Consider the following 9,880-nt stretch of genomic DNA (forward strand, 5'->3'; position numbering starts at 1 on the left):
CCATGGATAGTGCCTCCGGCTTGGGGTGGGGGCTGAGATCAAAAGACAAAGAGGAGGGTTAGGAGAGGAGCAGATGGGGAGGGGTATCAGGCCCACCTCACTGGGATCCCCACTCTTTCCTGTCCTAAGCTCCAGGCGCTGAATCGCTAATGTGGTCACTAGTGAGGGTCCACATATGTGGTGGGCAGCAGAGAGGGTGTTCAAGTCACCGCTAAGGTGGGAGGTGAAAGTTACCAGGTAGCACACTGGCCTAGCTCCCTATCCCCAGGGTCCAGTGGGTGCCGATGGAGAAGTAGCAGACCCACTCAAGCCTTGTAAGGAAGGATGAATGGCTTGAAGGCAGAATCAAGCCCCTCCCTGGGACCCACTTGCCAACAGAGCTGGCCAGCACAGGTATGGACTGCCCCAAGAGGGGTGAGCTCCCCATCCCTGAGAGCATTTAGTCAAAGCAAGGTGCTGCTATGGGGGCCCCCGGACACTGAAAAGAAGGAGAAGCTGGTAAGCTCAGGAACCTTCCTGGTTGGTGGTAGCCTTTCCCCAGGCTGGGCACTCATTCTCTCGCTCTGTTATTGGAGTTTGGTTGGAGAAGTGGCCTGGTCTCTTCTACTCAGAGGAGGCACAGGGAGGTCACTTTAGGCCTAAACCTGGCCACTTTCCAGGATGGTCTTGGAAGGGTGTGTCCACAGACAGAGGAAACACCTTTGGGTGCTTCCTGGAGAGGCCTCCATCGCTGGGGTCTCATTATTCCTCCCCAAGGCCCTTCGTCAGAGCAGAACATCACCCATCCCCCTGGGCCAACCCTCTTTGATCTACTGTTGGCAAGAGTTAGGGATACAGAACAAGGAGATGAATCAGTAATCCCACAGTTTTGGACAATTTTCAGGCCCAGTTAACCAGAACCCTTCTTGAATCTCCATGGGTTTGGCCCTTTGGCTGGAAAATGCACTGTATTTTTTTTTTTAAGATTTATTTATTTATTTATTTGAGAGCATGCATGTGTGAGTGAGCTGGGAGAGAGGAAGAGAGAGAGGGAGAGGAGCAGACTCCCCACTGAGCATGGAGCTACTACGTGGGGCTTGATCTCAGGACCCTGAGATCATGACCTGAGCTTAAACCAAGAGTCAGATGCTTAACCAACGGAGCCACCCACATGACCCTGGAAAATGCACTTTAAATTGCACAGACATTTCTGTATCTTTTGGTCACAAAATGCTGGGACAAGGCCAAGGCAAGCTTCCACAAGTCTGCATAGAGATGAGGAAATTGGGGCTTTCTGTCAGTGAGTCAGTGGGCCGGACGCAGAGCAAGTGTGTCCTGGGGCCCACATCTTGCCCGTGTGCTGAGCAAAGCAGCTTTGCCTGTGTCCTGTCTGCCTCCTTCCTCATCACTTGTTTCTGGTGCCTTGACTCCTCTGGCTTCAGTTCACTCAGTCAGCAGACTTGAACTGGAGAGGGATAGCGAGGTGTATTCCCACATGCTGTGTGTGTGTGTGTGTATGTGCGTGTGTGTGTGTGTTCACCCATATTATCTCATGTTACCAGTATGACCTCTTCTGATGCAATTGCCCCTGCTTTGGAAGGGAAGAAGTAAAGCACAGATAGGGTAAGTCACTTGCCCAGCTTCACAGCGCTGGTGAGGGGCAGAGCCTAGAGTCACATCCAGTTTGGGCCGGGTCCAAAAGTAGTTGAAACCTTCCACAATAGAGGGAGATGACCATGAAGCTACTGAAGCTTCGGCTCTTGGGCACCCGGTTCACATATCTCTTCCATAGTCTACCTCTATTTGTGGTTTACATCTACTTTTTTTCCTTAAAGAGGCCACTTCCCCTTTCAATTGTATAGGCTCAGATCTGCTAGAAGGACTAGCTGTCCTGGTTTGCCTGGGACTGAGGGGGTTTCCAGGGATGTGGGACGTTCAGTGCTCAAACTAGGAAGGTCTGGGGTAAACCAGCATAAGCTGGTCCCTGCAGATCTATCCCTGTCTTGAGAACCTGGGAGAATAGCAGTAATTCATGGAGGTTCTCATCATGGACCCTCGTCTTGACCTTTAGTGCAGAGAAATGAGAGGCTCTGTGGAGCACTCAGTGTGTCATAGCTGGGAAGGGCTCGCCTGCTGTGAGACACACGGCTTGGCCCTCACCTGCCGATCCTGGGCAGCCTCGGACACCTATTACCTTGTCCTCCACGTGTCTACCACCCCGGCAGGGTGCTGAGCTCCCTCTCTACAGGGCCTCCTAGCTAAGGCGCCAAATCAGTTTCACTTCTTGGTCCTGTCCTGACAGCACTTCCTCAGGTAGATTTACAATAGCTGGTCCAGCTGTCGGTAAGTGGGAATTCAAGTGTTAGCTGCCAGCCTGGGCATGCGAGTGTGTGCTTCCTTTAGCTGCCAACACACCAACCCAGGCTCTTACAGCCTCTTTGCCCCCATATGACCTACCTGAATGTGCTAACCCATGGAGCCTTGCTCACTCGTGCCCACACTCGGACAGCTGCCCAATTTGTCCCAGCCCAGATGAGGTCCTGACAACTGTCCTCTGTGGTTGTGGGTCAGGGTGTATCCACCTGGCTGGAAGTTGGGAATCTTTTGCCATAGCAGTGGGCTCTGGGGTTAGTAGCTGAGGGGCCTGGGAGCCCGGGACACCATCTACTCAGAAATGTGGCCTTCCCTGTCCCCTTGCTCTGTCCAGGCCAGGTGTAGGGTGGTTGTCTCTGTTTTCTCTAGCATGTAGATGGGATTCCTCCCCTATCTGTCTAAGGCACTGTCTGTCCCCCTAACTGAGGTACTAGGCAGGAGTCTGGGGCTGCCACCTGTTCCCCAGTACCCATCTCGTTGGTACTAGTACCACTGGTTCGGACCCCTGGGTTGTAATGCTGGCTCTTGGTCACTGACACTCACACAGGTGGGCAGAAGCTCTATCCTGATGTCACCTCTCTTCATGCCACACTACTCTCCTTTGCCATCCAGCCTGCCCCCTGGTTAAGTCTAGGTAGGGGACACAGAAAAGAATGTCTTCTCCTCCAGAAGAGTTTTTCCCTCTGGCATCTTCTACCCCCAAGAGGAATTGGTCCCTACTTGGGACGTTGACAGGGTCTTTAAAAAAACTTTAGTGCTGGAATGTCTGCCTTGTTACCTCCCATGGAGTGCTGTGAACCATTTAGAGCAGAGACGGTGTCACGCATAGGTTTCTTCAGTATCTGCACAGGGTTTGTCACCTAGTAGGTCCTCAGTGGGTCGTTGTTGACCAGCTGAAGGAGTGACTGAATAATGAATGCATGACAAGGTCCCTGATGATGTCATAACTCTTGCTTCCCGATCCTAGTCAGTAGCTAATCGTCTGCATGCCATTGACACGCTCCTTCCCGCTCCATCCATCCTTAAGTGGGTAGACTGCAGTAGGCACGAGCATCCACTGAATGCCTGCTGAGCCAGGCAGGAGGCTAGTGAGTGAAGAGGCTGAGGGACAGGCAGCAGAGAGTGCTGGAGACTGCCGCACAGGGATATGTGCTCACACCCACAGTGTCTCTGAACACTGAGTTGATGGGGCCCCTGGGTGGCTCAGCTGCATCAGTGTTTGCCCTCGGCTCAGGTTCTGATCCGAGAGCCCCATGTCTGGCTGCTTGCTCAGCAGGGAACCTGCTTCTTCCTCTCCTTCTGCCACTCTCTCTGCTGCTCCCCCTGCTATGTGCTCTCTTATTCTTGTTCTCTGTCAAATAAATAAACAAATAAATAAAATCTTTAAAAATAATAATAAACACTGAATTGAACAAGCGACATGGCTGCCTTTTGACGTTTAGAAGAACCTATTTTTCTGTTCTGCTCTCCCACCTTCTGGTTCACACTTTGCAACTCCTCACAGGCAGTGCGGTTTGACAGATTAAACAACAGATGAGCCGAAGAACTTTTCCAGAGGCAGAGCTGTTGATAACAAGTCTGCCAGTTGCCTCTGGATCTGTCCACATGGTACAAAGCTGCTAGTCAACAGACAAGGTCCAGCCACTGCTTGGGACAGCAGACTAGAAGCCTGGACACATTCCTACCCTAGAAGTTTTATGATGCTGTGGAGTCAGTCAGGGAAGTCACTTGGGGGGTCCCTCGTGACCATTAGCCAGTCAGGCTGTGGCCTCTGCCGCGCTCCAGAAGGTGGTCTGCCTTGCACTGTTTGCCCCCAAATCAGCTCGGAGCTGAGTCAGCAGAGCGGGTGAGCATGCAGGGCTGTGAAGGGCATGCGGCCAGCCAGGGAAGAGATCGGTCCAGCAGGACCCTATCCTGAATGGCGGTGGGGACGGGGCCGAGAGCGGGATCCGTCTAGTTAGGTGGAAGAAGGTCTGCGACCACCATTCGGCTTTTCTATTTCAGAGCCAGGCACTTCTTGTTTTCTTAGTCTCCCCAGCAGCCCTGTGTGGCAGGGGGTCAGCCTCATTTACAGGTGGGGAATCTGGGGCTCCAAGAGGACACCTGACCTCCCCGATGTCACCCAGTAGGCACCTGACAGGACCCTCATTTGAACCCACATCTGTGAAGCCTGTGCTCTGTCACCTATGCCATGTGTCCTCTGCAGCCAGGGAGTTGCCATGGGGACTGCACACTTTCCCTAGTGACACTAGTGCCAGCAGCCACTCTGTCTAGGGTCTTCAGGGAGTCAATTAAGGGCAAAATAAGAATTCGAGTTTTATAAATTCAAGTCACTTCTGGATGTTTGGAGTACTCATGGGATCCCCAGTAGTCTTTTTTTTTTTATATTTTATTTATTTATCTGACAGATAGATCACAAGTAGTTAGAGCAGCAGGCAGAGAGAGGGGGAAGCAGGCTCTCCGCTGAGCAGAGAACCCGATGCGGGGCTCCACCTCAGGACCTTGAGATCACGACCCGATCCGAAGGCAGAGGCCCAACCCACTGAGCCACCCAGGCACCCCAGGATCCCCAGTAGTCTTTAATAACCTTATTCATCAGATGTTCCCCGTAGACTCGATCTACCCTTCAAGGGTGACGTTCTTCATGGTGCAACTTCTGGAGGTGACATCCCACAGGGGAGAGAGTGGGAAGGAAAGGTTTTGGCCTTTGGCCAGCCTCCGGGTCTGCATGGGAATCTTTGCTTGGGAGAGGGTCTGACACTTTCCCTCACTTCCCAGAGGAAGAAGAGATGGGGAGTTGGAGGGCGGCAGGCAGGAGCAGGGCCCTCAGCTCCCTTTTGTGCCTCCCACTTTTGGCCGGGGCTGCTCTGAGGGGCTCGTGTCCCTGGAAGATCCCTGCCCATCCAACCTGGGGCTGGTCTCCCTATAAGCCGGGGGCTCAGAGCTGCAGGTGCATTCCTGCCACAAAGACACCCTCCTCCTTTCCCCAGTGGCTGGCTGTGTCCTCTTTTTATTTGTGTACACTAAGAAACTGGTCTTTCCTGCCGACAAGGACGCTGAGGCTCCTGGGGCTTGTGCTTTCTTGAGCATAAGGTTAGACTTCGCTCAGTGGTGGACACACAGCCTCTGAATTGTTCTTCCCAGCTGACTCTCAAGCACGCATGTCTAGTTAGGTGTGAGTGTTTTCCTTTTCTGTCTGTGTCTTGCACGGTGGGGGTGGGGTTGGTGGTGATGGAGAGGAGAGGGGAAGGACTGGGGACAGGATGTGGAATAGTCAGCTGTCCCCCTGCTGGTAGCTGCGTGGTGCCCCTTGTCAAGGGACTTCCTGGTGAGGGTCTGTCCCAGCACGGGAATGTTCACCGTGGGCCTGTGTCCACAGCCAAGTCTGTAAGGCCACTCCGCTGGTACTCAGAACCCTTTAATTCCTCTCCTCTGTGCCTTGCTGATGGCCCTGCCTTGGTTCCAGCTCATTCCATCTCCTCCTAATGGCCCTTCCTCTCTGCATTCCCTCCTGCTTGCAAATACATCGGGCTCTTCATCATCCTTAGGATAAACTTCCAGCATCTAATGACAGTCTGGACGCCCCAGATGGAATTCTCTGCTTTCCCTTTGTCCCCTGATCCTGCTGTCCAGTTGCTGGGAATTCTCCTCACTCGTCTTCTGCCTGGCCTTGACTGCTGCCTTCTTCACCCCCCACCCCACACAGGCACTCACACATACACACACACACGCACACACACACGCACACATCTACACATGCTTGTACTTACGTGCACATATCCCTTCTCCAGCTGGAACGCTCCCCTAATTCAACTCAAGCATCAGGTCATCTCTGCCCTCCCTCTCTGGGCACATCCCTCTGTTTCTGCCCCAGTGCTCACACCCCAGTGCCTCTCAGCCCGCAAGGACTGCATTGGTTCATGTCTGAGCCTCAGAACCTAGCGCTGTCTGACCATTGCCTACTGCGGGGACGGGTGAGTGAGTGAATGAGCCAGCCCATGAATGCAGCCTCCAAAATGGAAGTGAAAGGTTTGGGCAACGGCAAGGTAAGGGCTCTGGCTGGCCCTGGGACTGCTGTCCCCAGAACCCCGTGCCAGAGAACCTCTGCCCACCAGCCCTGCTCCTGGTGGGCCTGGCACTCACAGACTTGGCTATGGGGGAGGCATGGGGAGGGGTTTCTCACCTTGCCAGGAGAATCAGATAAGAAGGAAGCTTTACAGAGAGATAAGCCTCTTAGACCTGGGCCATCTGTTCTGTCTGAGTCACAGCTCCAGATCCCGGGCTCACTGTGGGCAGAAGCTCAGCCCTGGGGGAGGGCAGGGAAGGCAGGGACTTCCTGAAGCTAGTCCATCTGTGTGCCAGCCCCTTTGTGGGTCCTTTACATCCATTTGTATGAGGGAGCCTCCTGTCAGCCCTCCGAATGGGTCCTGGGCTCTGCAGTTTATGGAAAAGGGAACTGACTTGCCCGGGTCACACAGAAAATCCTGGACAGGACTGGGATTTGAGTCCTGGTGTGTCAGACCAAGACCTTTGCCATTGTTAGTAGTGCCCACTCCCCCTTCTCAGAGTTAGATTTTGCTGTGATGAAGGGGTGGCCTGCAGGAGAGGCTTCGGGGCACGGGTCTCTTCTAGCAGAAAGCTGTGGCTCAGGCCCCATTGCTGACTTTCTCAAACTGGGATGTGCCATGGGTTTTATGTATTTATTTATTATTTATGAGCTTTGGTGTTCTTTCTAGCAGACTCACATCAGGAAGTTAGGAAGGGGTTCCTCCAGGGGCCATCGGGTGTGGGACGGATAGAGGCTATGTGTATCTCAGGACGACTGAGCCTCTGCAGACTTGGCCTCTGCTCTTGGGGGCCTGTTACACTGTACCCTAGCAGGCTTGGAAGTGTCTGGATCTGCAGCTGCCCCACGTCACAGTGGAATCTTGACCGTCCGCACTGGAGGGGCCAGGTGGGGACTCAGACCAGGTGGGCTGAACCTGAATAGCTCTTAAAGTTGGTGGCACAACTGGGACTGGCCTCTGGGAATTCCAGAACTTTCTCAGGGCCCTTCCTGCCCAAGGTGAATCCCTCCAACCTCCCAGCTCACTGCCATGAAGGTTGAAAAGGGTAGTGAAACCCACTGATGTCAGTGACTGAAGGGTCTTCCCTGGAGGGTTTTTTCTCTCTGAACTTTACAACCCTGAAGCCAGCATGAACCCAGAGAAGCTAACTTACTTGTTCAAGGTCCCACAGCAAGACAGGCATTCCAGAGTTTTGACCTTAGTATTCATGTTGTGGTTTTCAGAAAATTCTGGTTCAGGTTTTTCTAAAAGGCATTATGAGTACAGTCCAACACGGCAGGCAAGAAATGTTGTGTCTTTAAGAGAAGAGGTTCGTGGTTCATGGGCAGAAGCTTTCATGGGCCAAAGCTCTTGACATCTTTGCCATCAGCACCAGCTTCAAGAGGAGCATCCTGGGAGAACCTGAGACTTCTGGATGTCTCGGGCACTGGGCATGAGGGTCTCAGCTGCATGCAGCCTTGTCTGGGGAGCATTACACTTGCGGGAGAGCCCCAGGTACCACCCAAAGCCGGGGCTCTGGCTTGAAGTTACACAGTCTGCAGATCCTCACACGGCGCCCTGGGAAGGTGATGGTGCAGACAAGACAAGAGCCAGAGAGGCAGACAGAGTTGGGGTGGAGAAAGGAGACAACACAAGTAAGGTTCATTTCTAGGCACAAAGAGTTTTTAAAAATCAAGGCAAGAAGCTTATCTCCTTCCTGGAGGCCCAGAAGGGACCTTTCATGGCAAACATGACTGGTTCAGTTTATTTTAGTAGCCTCAGCAAGAAATCTGATTTACCGGCAGAAGATGGAGAGAAGGCGGCTTATGAGCTAAACCGGCTCCGTCAAGAGCACAGTCCACTGAAGTTGAGGGTCTGGGAGGCGTGTTTCTGATGGCCGCGGTAGGAGGGTGCGCCTACATGTCCTCGCAGGCCCTTGGAACCCTCGGGCTCTCTCCTCCCAGAGAGCGTGTTGCAGGCAATGTGTGTCTCAAAGTTATGTTTGCATCTTGACAGACCAGTTCCACTTATGGGAGGAATAATGCACGAGAAAGAACCCCGCAGGCATCCAACTGTTCTTTATAGTTTGGTTTTGAATACCAGAAAAAAATTTCTGAAAACAAGCTGAATATTGTGGTGGAGAAACAGTAAGTTAGCAGTGGTATCTCACAATGGCACATGGCTAGTGGTGATAAAACCCTGTGATTATGAAGACTAGGTAGCAACAGGAAGAAAAATGCTCATGATGTAATGTTCATTTTAACATGAGAAAAATGAGATACAATAAAAATAAAACATTGTTGCATTAAGATGAAAACAAAAGAAACAAATGAATGAGAAGAGTTACTAAGTTGCTGTGATGGGATTATTCTTTTTTTTCTCCTTCAGTTTCCAGATTGTTACTATGTGCAAAGTGGTGTGAGAGTTGGAAACAGAATCTGGAACCAGAGGGTTTGGTTTCAAAGCCCTAGCTTTACCACCTACTTACTACCTGGGTGACCGTCAACCAAGGACTCAACCTCTCTATGCTTTGGCCCCTCATCTGTAGAAGTGGGGACAGTAATAGCATCTAACTCTTAAAATTATTGTGAGTTAGCAAATGTAAATGCTATATGATAATTTCTGTATAGCTACTGACTATAAAAAATAAATGTAATTATCATAATTTATTCGTGGCCTCATATCTTAACCATAAATCTGTGCTAGTATTGGTGTGGCTTTCTTTGTATTTTTTCTTCCTTATTTGAAAGTGTTTTCATCTTCCAAATGTGATTGTCACAGTATTATACAGTGTGAAATTATCTTTTCTATTAATATCATGTTGCGAGGAATTTTCACCAGCATTTCTGATGGAGGACCATGATTACTGAACCCTGTTTCCACCCCCTGTCCACCTCCTTCAGATCCCCAAGACTCTCTTCTCTGGCTCCTACAATAAATACAGTGGTTGACTTATTGCAAATATAGTTGCAATTCTCCCCCTGTTTTGACAATGTGATTTTGTATCTTCTCCACCAAGATATGGAGTCTATTTCTCTGCTCCTTCAAGCTGGGCTGCCCTGGTGACTTGCTTTGACCAAATGAATGCAGCAGAGATAAAGGTGGGCCAGTTTTGAAGCCTCAAGAAGCCTGGGGTGCCCTCATTCACATAGGTGGAACCCTGCAGCGTGTGTGAACAAGTTGGAGCTAGCCTGTTGGAGGACAAGAGACCATGTGGAACAGGGTCTGGGTGCCCGACTGAGACCATCCCACATTTGCAGATCACCAACCCCCAAACATGTAAGAAGGCCCAGCCAACATCTTCAACATCAGCTGAAGAACTGCTCAGCTGACCTGTAGATTCGTGGAAAATACGAAATACATGTTGCTTTGGGCCACTGAAGTTGGGAATTTTTTTAGAAGATTTTATTTATTTAAGAGAGAGAGAGGGAGAGAGAGCATAAGCAGGGGGTGGGGGCAGAGGGAGAGGGAGAAGCAGGCTC

This window comes from Martes martes, assembly GCF_963455335.1.
Source record: "Martes martes genome assembly, chromosome: 14".
Lineage (NCBI taxonomy): Eukaryota > Metazoa > Chordata > Mammalia > Carnivora > Mustelidae > Martes > Martes martes.